Source organism: Passer montanus, unplaced genomic scaffold (assembly GCF_014805655.1).
Source record: "Passer montanus isolate IOZ18808 unplaced genomic scaffold, ASM1480565v1 scaffold16, whole genome shotgun sequence".
NCBI classification, from domain to species: Eukaryota; Metazoa; Chordata; class Aves; order Passeriformes; family Passeridae; genus Passer; species Passer montanus.
The window spans coordinates 2,333,041-2,347,498 of record NW_024363160.1 but is presented as its reverse complement, the minus strand read 5'-3'; positions in this window follow the sequence as shown (position 1 = coordinate 2,347,498).

The following is a 14,458-nucleotide window of genomic DNA, read 5'->3' as shown; positions in this document are numbered from 1 at the left end:
CATGCAACGAGCTAAATTATGAACAAATTCTCTGGTGTCATTCTGGCTTGTTTTTAAGAAGAGCTGGAATGTCCCTCAGTTAATCTGCATTATATTGTACAGACTAGTTTTTATGTAGTCTCATCACTGTGGTGAAATGACTGTTTATCAAAGGTCAGTTACAGTACTCAGAGCCTGACAATGGACTGAAAGGCAGGAGAAGATGAGTAATTTGGAACCTTAATAAAGAAATTTTGCTTTATTTGTGCCTAACCTTGAAAAACACTCACAGATTTCAACTATTATGCGGCATGCAGCAGTAAACTTCTCAAGGGCCTTTTGTCTGCACACCTCACTGCTGCCAGAGGCTCATTGTCTGCTCTTAGTAAGTGCAGTAATACAGGGTGGGTGTTTATTGTATTTATTGACAAGTGCCTTTTGTTTTCCTAGCTTTTTTCCTCTCCCAGGTCTTGATGAACATTCTAGCCTTCCTAATTTTCTTTCTCTCATTTCATTTTAAGAAGCATTTGGAGGCATCTTTTGAGAAATGCCAAAGAAAGGAACTTTTATTCTTCCTGAGCTTTTGGACAGATAATTTTTACCTACTGTGTGCAGCACTAGTGTCTGAAGCACACATTAAAAGAATAAATGGCTCTACTCCAGTTCCACGTATGGTAAATGTGTTCTTCTGATGCTGCCTTACCCTGTCAGATTAACAAGTATATATTTCTTGAAGTTTGCAAATAGAACTTGGTAAAATTTCTGATAAACATGTAAAGGTTTTGTTTTGGGGTCTTTTTTCTTTAAAATGTTAGAGAAGGTGTTTTGATGTTATGGCATCAGGAAGGGCATAAATATAAGATTGTTATTGAGGGAGTTTTAATTCAAGAACTAAGTTTTTATATAGTTGAGCACTCACAGCACTGAATTTTCAGTATCCATGAAAACACAGCCTCGAGTTTGCTGCTGATCTCTGAAAAAAATCAGAATGTGTCATCATCTCAGGGTATTCCTTTCTTTTTTTTTTTTTTTTTCTTTTTTTTCCCCCAGTCCAATAATTTGAGGTAAATCCAGAGCTGACAAGTGTTCAGATAAATTTTGGAACAGATTGGATATCTTGGCCAAATAAAAAACTTGAAACAAATAAACAAACAAAACCAAGGATAAAAATATATTATGTATTTAAATCCTTTTGCACCTAATGGCAGTGCAATACCTAAATCTTTCCCTTATTTTGAAAGGCTTTCTATTTTACATGAACTCACAAATAGAACTTAGTTAAGTGTTGTAAGATGAATTCTGCTTTTAACTAAAGTCTATGGTTTGCTCATGCTTTTTCTTTGAACTATATATATTAAAATATCAGAAGTTCAAATATATCTAACTTAAGTAATCTGTGTCCTGAAATTCTGCATCACAATATAAAGGTGAACTGGAAAGAAGATGTGTACACTGCCATGGAAGTTGTGAGAACATGTTGTACTAGTATCTTAGCTGTCACTCCAGACAGTCAGATGAAGTAAGTCAATGGATCTATGGTACAGAGGTCAGAGTGGCAGTATTTCTGAAGAATTCAGAGAAGCTGTCTGGAGGCTGCTAGTGTGTGAGATGGAGGAAGAAAGAGAAAGATGAGCAATGAATTCCCTAAAGCTATTCTCCTGAATGTGTTCCATAATAAATTTTAAATGTGTGTCATAGTGGGGTAGAGGGGTCAGATTTACTAATAATTTGCATTAACATTTGTAATATCTATTTTTTATAAGCATGATTGCTTTTAAAGTTTTGTAAGTTTATTTTCTTCCCCAATAAATTCAGATTTTTTTTACTGATTATGCCGTTCTCTGTTGTTATATACTTTATCTGCATCTTTTATATATGAAATGAAGAGGCTGCTATATCCTTCTTACTCTTTTCTTTGCCTGACTGCTTAACAGACAGAAACTGCTGTAATCTGTCACAGCATCAACCACTGAATGGGGGAGCGGATGTTTTCCCCACAGAACCTAGACAATAACTCTGGACAGGAGGAAAATGGACTAACACAAGGATCTGATGAGAGAGTGCCTTTCCTCCAATGACCCAGCTGGCTTACACATGACAAAGCTTTTACAGGACATAACATAAATGAAATAAGAAGAATGAAAGCATTAGACAATGTAGTCAAGGAGAGAGGAGAAAGAGGAACTTAAAGGAAGGCAGACTGTATCTGAGAAGCGGCAAAAGGCAATATTGCCTGTGTGATTGTTCCAGCCTTCACAAAGGGGATTGTTTGCCTAGCTGGGAGCCGCCGGAAAGGATTAGCAGTTTTTCAGGGCAGACAACACCCCCACAATCCCACCTCGGGGTATCTCAGGTGTGAAGTGGGGGCTTGGGGAGAGGGCAATGGTGCAGGCTCAATTGGCCAGTAGTGCCCTTGGCTGACATCGTAGTTTATTTGTGAGCTTATTAAGCCTGGCCAGTCCTTTGGGGGCACTCTTGGCAAAGGTCACAAAAGACAAGATTTTGCATAATGAATGCATTAAAATCTTTTTGTTAGTGCATGGGGAGCAAGAGGATAATGGCAATGAAGCTTTGGAATACAGGAAAGGAGGTAAAAGAAAATTAGTCCCTGAGGTAGCAAATATGATCACCATGTGGACTTGGGTTTCTATTTTAGCAAGTAAACCCTGAGAGAAAAAAAGTGCTTGGAAACATGCTGCCTTTTATTTAGATCCATAGCTACTGCACTGAAGGAGTATGCCACAAAGGGCAAAAATGCCACTCCTCTCTATGATAAGTCATTTATATGGAAAGATCCCATACAGAGAATAGGAAAGAATGAAGAATGCTGTGCACATTTTGAAGATCTCAAAGAACAGGATAGGGCGGGAAGAAGAAAAAAAAAAAAAAAAAAAGAATGACGTATCAGCATGTAGGCTATAAATTGTACTTAGTTATCATAAATTCGTGCTGAAAATAAAGTTAACATTATCAGATTTTGACCATGAGTCTCCTATGGGATTGATGTCATAATACAGCAGATAGGAACTAGATGCACCTTTCCTGGCACTTTATTAAAGACCCAAATTGGGTGGCAAGGATAAGCAAGTTTAGGTACACATGTGAAGATGGCAGGGTCTCACAACTCAATAACCTGGCGATTCAAAAGACTCAGGGCTGATAAAAGATAGAAACACCAGCTATCGGGGTCAGTTCAAGGGTGCTATAAAGAGAACCAAATCCCACTGAAAATAGATAAAGTATTACTCTAGTTGCTAAGGTACCTTAATCTGATGAAAGCTAAGTTGTGTGAATTTTTTTAAGGGTTTATCATTCTTTGCACTGGTCCTACAGTACAAATATGCAATCTTAAGCAACAAGAAGAAAAGTAGAAGAGGATTTAGGAATATAGTTTCTGGTCCATTTGAGCACATCAGTACTGTCTTCAGGTAAGTTTGGGCAGGAGGAAAAATCAGTGAATAACTACATCAATTTGCTTGGATATTTTCAATCAGTCCATCAAGTTCTGTAATGGTCTTGATAAAGGCATATTTTGGCAAAGCCAAATATAGAAACTTCTGGGTTTTAGCCATCAATAGATCATTTAGAAAAGTATCATATCTTTTTGCAATCCTTCACGTTTATCTTTACAATGCACTTATTTTTCTGTGAGTACTTGCAAAGGTCCACTAATGATAACTTTGTGTCCTCAGAATTTACTTGCTCTAGCTTTTTTTGGAATTTTTGTTTCTCTAGAAAATATGAGTGTTGAATTATATATTTTATATCACCTTGCCTCTGTTTGTGCCTCTGTTACTCACTGCTTTTATCTCAGCAGATGATGCCACTGGTAACCAGCCTCTACCTTTGAACAGAAACTTCATCAGCACCACTTGGTGCTGATGAATTCTGTGTTACTTATTCCTGGCACTTTTGCATTGGTTGCAGGATCCAAGATAGTTCTGGTAAGGTGACAAACTCAACTCTAAATGCCCAGTCTTTCAGCAATCATTGTGGCACTTTGAAATCTTCTTTTACTAAGATGCCTCAATGATAATTATGCAATTCCAAGCAAAATCTTTAGAGGTACAGACTAGCAATTAAAACTATAAAGATTTGAAGCTTTTGTGTTTGCAGATAATAGGTAAAAGTCATATCCAATTTTAATTTTCAGGGTATGCCTAAAGTAACCATATTACTCTAGTCCCATTTGTACTGGAAGACCTTTATCTGGACCTAATATCCTAAAATGAATTGGTGTTCTTGTATAGTATCCACACATACCTTTGTACTGGAAGACCTTTATCTGGACCTAATATCCTAAAATGAATTGGTGCTCTTGTGTAGTATCCACACATGCACCATTTGGAACAGTAGGAAAAAAAGGCATGCTGTGAAATGTGTTGTGCATGAGTTTCCAAAGCATTGGCTGAGATGACCCAGACAGGTATTCTCACACTTCTGCTGCTGCAAAAAAACAATTATGGATTAGAACCATATAAAAGTGGTTTGAGAAGGGGTTTGCTTCATTTTGGGGTTTTTTTTGTTTGGTTTTTCTTCCTTATTTTCCCTTAATTAGTTTTTCATCATTTCAATTTTTCTGAATTTATTTCATATGGACTATCTTCACAGGTATGACAAGATACCATCTACCTTTTTCTTTGTTTAAAAGTTTTAGAAATACTTAGCACACTATAGAAAGATTTTTAGCTGGCAGGTGAGAGGAATACATTGCTTTACAACCTGGACAACTACCTGCATTTTACTCTTTCCCAGTGAGTGCATAGAATTCCTGTCAATGTAACTAGAATACTTTTCACATCTGGTTTCAGATCACTGGCAACACATTACAAGTTCATCAGAGCACAATGCAGATGAATGCAAAACTTATTAAATGAATGCTCTCAAAAAAGAGTTAGTCAGTGGTAAATCATCATCAAATGGAAGTGATCCTAGGAAGCTCCTCAGGGATCAACATTAGACTCAGCATTATTCAACATTTTCACCCATGAGTTAAAACATAAACATAAATCATTCTTAGAAAATGTGTGGGTGGCAGAAAGATTGGAGAATCAGTAAATAATAATGAGGACAACACAGCCATAAACTGCATTCTGAATTACTGGTAAAATGAGATAATTCCAAAAATAATAAAAAAGCCAGCCCATATTGCAAAAAGATCCAGGCCAGCCCAGCAGGATGGGCATCTTTGTTCAGAAATACATTGACTGAGGAAGCTCTAAGAAGTATCACAGTGAAGAGGTAACCACAGGCATAGTGCTGAAAAACAGCAATTGTAATACTATAAATAACCAAGTGAGAAACAGGATCTAAAATGTGTATATCTTTGTTTGGCAATAATGAGACAAATAAGAAAATACTTTTCCCCTTTCTGTTGTCCACAGTTTAAAGAGTTTTGGTTTGTTGGGTTTTCTTTAAATGTGGAGATGTTGTAGAAAAGAGACAGAAGACTATTCAACATTGGATGAAATGTCCACAGGGAGACACTGCGAGAGCTTGACTTGTTTAATCTATCAAAAAGAATATGGAGCACTGACTTGACTGGGAGGTAACTGTGAAAGTGTAAATACTCTCACAATGTGAAAACACAGAGTACTAAATTTAAACAGACAAAGAAAGGGGTAACAAGAACTAAAGGCTGGAAGCTGAGCTAAGCCACATGTTAACCATGAGTGGTTAACCACTGGAACAAGTTATAAAACGGTATGATCACTTCCCTGTCTTTTTATGTCTACAGATCAAGATGGATTCTCTGGCTGGAACCAGTGCTTTTTCCAAACACAGGTTATTGGCCTCAGGACAGACCAGTGGGGTAAAATGTGAATCCTCACGATGGAAAGACCATAGCAAAATACAATGGCCTCTCCTGGTGTTAACTGCTATGAAAAAAATACACAAATAATAAAATCTCATGGCATTTATCTCAAATGGCATTTATTATGTTTAAGACCAATGCTTATACTACTTCTGTCAGAGGTGTCTAAGTCTTCAAGTTTTAAATAACCACTATAGAAAAATGTCTTTCAAAAATGTGTTTGAGAGAAGATGTATTAGAGTGAAAGTGGGAATATTACAAAAATTATCATTAAAATTAAAATGGTATTTATAGTTGCAGCAGTCTTGTCATAATGTGTGAACAGTTAAGGTATTATTACTTAGTCCATTGTCTGAGCAAGTAGGTTCATATCAGGGCTAGTTTTGTTTAAACAAAATCTCAGCCTAGGTTTATATTTTCTAGTTATTTCTATCAGTAAATGGGTCACCTCCCTCTAACACAGCTGTGACAGGCTCAATGGAGCAGCTTCAAGGTATCATCTTTTCAGATGACAGAGTAAACATACTCATTTGCTATTCCAGGATGAATGAAAAAGATTGTGGATCATCCTCCATAGATAATCAGAACTTTCTTTCTGCCTGGGATTGGAAAAAACATTAACTCCAAATCACAGAAATAAAAAATGTCTTGATGCATGTGAAGAGAGCATCATCTAAATTTCAATTTGAACAAATGTTGCAGATGTACTTGACATGTTGTAGAAAGGCTTTCAGCTGATGGGTTAGGTGTATGTACTGCTTTACCTGGGCAACTGCTGAAGCATTGTGGAGTTGCTGGATTGAAGGATTAGGCAAAAGAGTAGGGCTATTCTGCCAGATACAAAGATTTAAGCCACTGGTAAATTAGCAGAAAGGGGGAAGGCAATAGCATCAGTCTATGATCTGTGTTTTTCTCTAAGAAGAGATAAGAGAATAGAAGTAATCAGGTACAGACTTGTGCTTCTTAATAAATATTGTGAAGAAATTTTTCCTTATTTCTTTTCCTTATAATGAATCAAACACAGGTCATGGCTTTCTTGCAGAAGATGATCAGATTGTATGATATTGACTTAGAAGTTATCGGGATTAGAGCCAACTTTCAATTAGTGAAGTAGTTCAAAACTGTCCTAATTCTGCCCAGTATTTGACTTAATTTTGTGGCTTAATGTAGTTTAAATTTACAATGTTTTTTACCTAGAGTACATAAATTTAAAAACAGTTCTTTCTAATGTGGTATAAAATTATATCCACCAAGGCTACAGAGGCAAGAATGTTTTAAAGACTGAACAAAAGAGGAGGAGACATGGAGGAAAATGTGTTATATAAACCAAAATGGAAATACAATTATGTAGGACTGCACAATCTGTTATAAAATATACTATTTAATGAGTTTAACTTGGCCCCAAATGCTGATTCCACTCAGCTTTCAAGATACCTGCACTTGGGTAGAAACTAACCATTGTCACTGCATCTCAAGAAAAGTGGGCCTACACATCTCTTTGTTTTCTTTGGTCAGGAGATATCACTGTTGAGAGACCCTGGCGCACTAATTCCTAACCTTTAAGCCATTGGTGAATGACATCCCCTGAGTTCCACTTAGCTAAGATAAAATGGAAAAATAAGAAACAATAAATAACGTGGTCTCTACTTCATGGATTTTCTTTTAAAAAAATTGAAGAACATTCTTTGTAAACTTAAATATTTTGTAACACTCTGTTCTTCTTTTAATCATCCTTCTTTTAGGTATTCAGATATCATGAACACGTCTGATAGGTGAGCTCCTTCAGTATTGCTCTCTCCTCTTAGGTTTTCACACCTGGGTCACTCAATTTTCTGGCACACATGGTTCGGGTTACCCACATTTAAGTCCTTCTGAACAGTTATTTTTGGGGTACTGGAAGGGGAAAAGACAGCAAACCAGAGTCAATCACTCCCCAGTCCAGGCCTGGAAGTCTACCCTCCTCTTACATAAAATTCACTGCAACATCAGATGGGTGGAGACACCACTGCTTTTTGGGGCCATGGCCTTAGTGAAATCAGTGAAGTTATCTTAGATATCAAAATTCATTTAAAAAATTGCTCATACATAATAAGCAGCAATCAGTGAAAGGGTTTAAACTTTGTGAATGGTCCATCAATAGATAACAATAAACAAATTTCTTTGGGGCAACAAGCATAACTTCTGATAAACTATTTTACTCCTGTAAAGCAAGGGAGCTGTTATTCTGTGCAGTAGAGGAGTCTCAGTTGCTAAATATAGGTAGGGAATGAAGTTTACTTGTCAGATGACAGCAGATATCACTTTCTTTGTGATAGAAACTTATTCCCAGATAGAGTTGTCAACTTAGTAGATGCTGAATTGGTACCGTGATCAAGATGAATGCCTGTTTTTTTTAATAAAACCTTGTGTTGGGTAGGCAAAGCAGTGGCCTTTACCTCAGGCACTTCATTAATTGAACAACCAGCTGATAATGAACTGTTGCATCACTATTGCTTAAATAACGCTGTTATATTGAGGGAATGCAAAGCAGCATTGTTTGGATGTAGAAATATACTTGGGCTCCAAATAGCTACTTAGTAGCTATTTGCTATGTGAAAAGATATTTTTATTTGAAAACCAATATTTTAGGGATATTTCTGTTTTCAGATTCTATACTTCCTATTGGAGTTGTTTTTGTTTTTTTTCTTCTGTAGATTTAATAGCTATATAATCAAATTTTGTCTTCTCCTATCCAACAATCCAAACAATTTAGGTGAGAGACAGGCCTGGCTTGATTGAATTGCCTTCCCTAGGTCACACTTTCACATCTCATTTAGAATTCTTTCTCTACCACTCTAATGTGAAACCCATATAATCTCTGTTAACTTCAGTTAAATAGAGTAACTAGCACAAGAATTGTAACATTGAAAAAGTGGCTTAAACAAGAGACCAATATGACTTCTGTTGAAAGGAAGTCTATCAATTTGCAGAGTTGCTGGTGCAGTTCCTCAGGGAATTGTCTTAGGAGAAGTATTTGATCTCTTCATTAGTGCCTTTGATACAAATACTGGGAGTGTGCTAATGAAATTTTTCAGATGACAAAAACTTTGGCAGAGTTGCCCATACTGAGAAGAACTGGAATTTCATACAGGAAGAATTAGATGACCTTGACGACTGTAGTAATAGAAGCAAGATGAAATTTAATAGTACAAAGTGTAAGGTCATGCACTCAGGGACTAATAACAAGAATTTCTGCTATAAGCTGGGAGCTCATCAGTTGGAAATGGTACAGGAGGAGAAAAACTCGCATTTAATCAGTCAATCACATGATGATTATCACTACCAGGGTGAAGCTGCCATGAAAAAGGAAAGTGTAATCCTAGGATGTGCTGGGATGTTTTCCAGTACTGGTAGAGAGCACCACTTCCACAAGTTCTTGGCAAGACTGCCTCTGAAACAGGGCATACAATTCTGTTGCAGGGCAGCTTGTTCAAACCAAAACTACTTCAGAGAAAAAGAAAAAGAGATGTTGAGAACCTTGGGGGATACCTGAAAACCACCATTAACTTCTTTTGCTGAGGAGTCCAATCCTATTGCATTGAAGGCTTTCAGTGAAACTTTTTTTAAACAGTACTTTAAGCAGTGGTTCAGTGGGAACTCGTCGTGCCATCAGCCATGTTCAGCTAGTGCCCTGCACTATACAACTGTTTTCAAAAAATGGAAAAGCACATCAGTAAGCAGATAAATAATGGTTTAGCTTAATTTATTTGTATAAGTATTGTGAATAAGACATCAGTGATGGTAAATATGGATGTTTTCATAGAACTCTGCACCTTCAAGTAAAAGCCTTCAATTAAAATTTCTTAGAAGTACTGAAGAAATTAACTACGAGATAATGGGAAAAGTTCTTTATTTTCCTCTTCATAGTTGTGTAAGGACAACTAGTGATTAACTTATGCAAAGTGTAACAATTTCAAAGTGCACAGCAACCACAAAACAAGATTTTACACCAAGACTGTAATGAGAATATCCTACAACTTCCTCCCTGTCTTTCTAACTGTGCATGAATGAATGAAGCAGAGATTTCTTTGAAAATCCTTTGCCCAATGGACTCAGTTAGACCCACATTAAGAGGCAGGAAAACAGTGACATATTCGTACCATGGCTTTAGGCATGTTCAAACAATCTCTTTTATTTAAATCTTATGTTTCTTCCTCAATTCTGTCTTTAAAAAACAAACAGCCTGACAGTTTCATTTGTTGGATGCATAAAATATTTCCTTGCATCAGAAAAGATCAGGATTTGGGAATCACACAGAATTCATGCTTCTGGAATGGTTATGCCAAAAATTAGCTATTCAAACTAGTAGAATTCTGGTTTTTTTGATGATGTTTTTAGTTTTTATGATTATACAAATAGAAAGGTTTAAAGGGGCAAGTAAACCAACAAAAGGGAAAAAAAATGTAAAAGATGAAAACTGAAAGGCCCTGTTGTGAGGGCGAAAGAGTCTGGTTGAACATCCTTTGTTTGTAGATGGTAGATGAGAAGATATGAAATACCATGTGTGTAAAGACTTATTTTCAGATCTGTTTAAAGACACATTTTCAAATATACATATTTTTTTTAAAAAAATCTTCAAATGTTAGACTACAGATATAACTCCAGTGTAGAAAGATACCTTTGTCCTAGATTTATGAGACAATATAAAGTGTGGAAAACATGCAGAAACGGACATGTCATAATGATTTCAAAGAACCCATAGGAAATGTGCAGTGGTCCACTTAAGACTATTTTGCTTCTTAAGTAAAAACACAGCATGGACTTCCTAGAGTTATTTTTAGGCAGTTGCTTTGTTTTTCTGATTAATAATCACACACTTAGTCCTGAATTAATTAGATTTTTTTTTTTCATTATATATGTTAACCTTTTATTTTTTAGGGAAATATGCTTGTAAGATAATAGAATAATTTAATTTTCTGTCACCACTGTTGTTCTGTATTTTCTGCTATTACTGCATTGTAGCAGAAAAATTTTTAGACTGGGAGAAAGGAAATTATATATAGCAAGCAATTAAGACCTAGAATTTTCAAGCTGTCATGGAAGGTTATGGAAGAAATTGTATCTTACCAATACATAATGTCATTTCTCTGTAGTCCCACTGCCTATAATCTACTGCAAAAATAAATAAAATCCTGGAGCAATTCTTTCTCTCCTTTAGTTTGCCACCTCACTGTTACAGAATGCAGAGGCAGAATTATAGTAGCTGGTATATAAATATAAGCATCCATTCCTACATTTTACTTATAACTTTTAGCAAGGGACAAATTATTGTTGTGTCTACATCAGGTAGGTTGCTGAGAGCTTGTAGGACTATGACAATCATCTCAGGAGCTGCACATTTAAGAGCAACATTGTGACTACTGGAAAAAGCAGGCAGCATTGTCTTTCACAAAGATTCAGCTGCCTGGACATAAAAAAAGCTTGGAAAATGACAAAATGAATATGATGGAGTTGTTATACATTTCAGAACACAAACTTGTAGAGAACATGATGGATTACAGCTACTACTGAATGCATAGGACAGAATAAAAGTGTCAGCATCTATGAGGCAACAAGAACAGTGCGTACAGTGCTATTAAGGGTCCTGTTCTTAACCATAGCAGGAAGGAAGCAATATCATTCTGGGTCGTGGTTTGTATAGACAAAACTGGGTTAGTAAGCACTGCAAAGATAGACCAGCATAAGGCAAAATAAATTGAGGATGAAAAATGGGTTCTCAAGACAAGGTAGGCACCTAAATAAAGCTACATAGCACAGAGAGATTGTAAACAGTTAAGGCAACTCGGTAGATCAGAGTCTCTCATCTCAGGGGCTGGGCAGGGTAGTCATACACAGCAGAACAAGCTAAAATGGCACTAAGAGAAGAAAGTGCACATGGGAAAATGGGTTGTTAGCTTTGAAATGGACAAACAAAAAATCATGCTATGACAAAAATCCCACCCAAGCTTTCTTAGTCAAAAAACATGCCAGCCCCGGACCAAGAGTGAAACCAGTGAAACTGCCAAAGACTACCAAAACTTGCAGAAACTACAAGAAAGAGGGAGAGGAAATTATTACAAAGGTATGTACTGATAAGACAAGGCATAATGTCTTTAAACTGAAAGAGAGTAGCTTTCTCTACGCGCAAAGGTATGTACTGATAAGACAAGGCATAATGGCTTTAAACTAAGAGTAGCTTTCTCTACACATAGAGGAGAAATTCATACTGTGAGGGTGGTGAGATATTGAAACAGATTTCCCAGAGAAGCTGTGAACTCCCCATTTCTGGAAGTGCTCAAGGTGAGGTTGAATGGGGCTTGGAGCAACGAGCATTAGTGAAAGGCGTCCCTGCCCATGCAAGGGGCTGGAAACAAATTATCTTTAAGCTCCCTTCCAACCCATTCTATGATTATATGATTAAATCAGCAGAAACGTTTATGTCACTACTAACAAAAGCAACAACAGAAGTCAGATGAAAATTTCCTGAGTTTATTTATACCAAAGCAAATGAAGTACACAGCTGTGTTGGGACAAGGAGAAGTTAAGAGTCTGTCCACCGATATTTGCAAAGAGGAAGATTTGGGCAAAAAATTTGGACAGCATATGTAGGTAAACTGCTGATGAAAAGAAGCAAAAAAAAAATCAAGACAGAAAAAATGAAGGAAGCTTCTGAAGTGTAAGGTGGGATGTTCAGATATTTTTTTTCAGCGGTGTGAGTTGAGAAAGAGAGCATAAATGAGAGAGAGAGCTCAGAACACAGACTGGGGTGCAAAACAATTGAAAAAGATTATTTCAAGAAGTTCTAAAATTCACAGAAGGAGGAGAAAATCAAAATATATACATAAACACACACACACACATACAAATATACATATATATCTGTATATATTTGCATCAGTACCAGCTAATTGTACAGACAGAGATGCCTATATTCTGTGTTGACAGGCATTCAGTATGTTCATGTCCTGGCTGTTATTGTTACAGATGTAATAACATCATCTTTAAAAGCAGTAGAAGTATTAGTGACTGTGACCAGAAGTTCTAATCTCATTCTGACTTTTTTAGGTTAAAGATGAAAGCCATGCAGTTTAAAATTTTTTAAATTAATTTCATTATAGTAATTGCTTTGAGAAGATTGTAATACTTGTTGAGATTTGATATCCCCCTGTGAAATCAATGGACATGTTACCAATAGCATAAAAAAATCAAAATTAATAAATCTTTTACAAACTGTGTTGTTAAAGTGAAGTCACCAATTGAAATAAAAATTATTTCTGTTACTTTTCAGTAGTTTACTGTGATTGTCCTAAGCTACTATGTTAATTTGTTGACACTATATAATAAACTCTCTTTTACGGTTTTTTGTCATAATCTAAAAACATGCAACACTCAAGACCAGATCATACTACATAGCCTGTACAAATGTCTTCTAGCAAAAGAGAAAATAGTTTTATATGAATCCAATGGGTTTGATTTATGTGAAGATAGTTGTGATGTGCTGGTTAGAATAGACTTCTAAATTTTAAAAAGCTTATTTTCCCCTTCATTCTATGGGATATGACTTTAACTAAGGCATGTAAATATGCTTTTTTAAGTGATGTGGAATACAATTCAGAATGCCTGCTGGCAAATTTTCAGCAAGAAAAAAAAAAGCATCTGAAATGTATCTTAAATATATCTTTAAAAAATGCATTAGTGTCCCAGAAATCTTTTAATTTCCAAGTAGGAATTATGATGCTTACTTTGTCTTTATAACTGTAGCTCTGGAGTGCAATAAACACAGAGAACAAAATGCAAGTTCTCAAAATTATTAATTTTCACCAATCTTCTTTTTAAAAACTAGAGCTTACTTGTTTTTATTTGTTCTAGAACAAGTCCTAGACATTAATTTGATATATATTTTATAAATTTTTGTTAGAAGTTCCAGTTTGGAAGATATGGTCTCTATACTAAGCAAATTCAGCAAAGTATTGCAATAACTAACTTATTGGCAGCATTGTTTCACATCAATCAAAGAGTACACTTGTCATCTACAAAAGAAAAAATTTCAGTACAGCATTTAAAAACATGTCGCAGTAGTTGAAATTATAGATCTTTTAAACCTATTAACATGTTACTAAGTTTGACCTAATAAAAGTAAAATTTAGGGTACATTTTAAGTATCCGACTTTTATTTCTTATATATGTTAACAAGCATTACTGAGGTTGCTGTGATAACTTGTCAGTTTTTCCTTAATGGTCATATAAAGCTTTCATTAATGGACAGCATGAATTAGACCTTCCCGTGGGCAACTTGAACTCAAGTAGAGATTTTTATTAAGGGTTTTTTAATTGAATGAGCAATTTTAATTTTTAAAAGAAGAATAGTTGTGTTTTTTTCACGTTCTTTACCCCATTTAGCTTCTCTGATCCTGAGGTGTTACTTTAGGGCATAATTAGTAAACATTTGGGGCTAATGCCAAAATATTAGAGATTCAAAGCCATGATTATACCTTCCTTTTTAGCTAAGCTTTATTTTGCTTTCATGACCATCAAGACTGTAAGAGACATTTCAATTTTGAAAGTTTTCAGAAAATTATGATTAAACCAAAATCATACATTTTTGCATTAAAAAGTTAAGGCATGTTTGTACAAAACTCAAAATTT